The sequence below is a fragment of the Trachymyrmex septentrionalis genome, unplaced genomic scaffold, assembly GCF_001594115.1.
Source record: "Trachymyrmex septentrionalis isolate Tsep2-gDNA-1 unplaced genomic scaffold, Tsep1.0 scaffold97, whole genome shotgun sequence".
Taxonomy (NCBI): Eukaryota; Metazoa; Arthropoda; class Insecta; order Hymenoptera; family Formicidae; genus Trachymyrmex; species Trachymyrmex septentrionalis.
This window is the reverse complement of record NW_017306160.1, coordinates 176,350-176,719: the sequence shown is the minus strand read 5'-3', so window position 1 is coordinate 176,719 and position 370 is coordinate 176,350.

The following is a 370-nucleotide window of genomic DNA, read 5'->3' as shown; positions in this document are numbered from 1 at the left end:
AATAAATTATATATACATATAAAACTTATATTTATAATATTATTCTATTTTTATTGTAAATATATTTTTATAGCTTACTTTACTTTATTTGTTAATATTTTTATTGTTACAAACTAAAAATTAGAAAAATAGTAACAAAAGTCTAAATGTTTTTATATAAATATGCAAAGTTTCATTGCGATTTAGCGATTTCAAGACTTTAAAACAAGTATTTTATTTATCTAATGGGGACAACTAATTTCTGCATTACAATGTGAAACTTTACATAAATTATTTTAAATATTCATTAAATTATAATTTTTTTTGCGTACCGATATGATTATCGGATTTTCAACGCAGTCGATCTGAAATATTTGTAATCTCCCCAAAT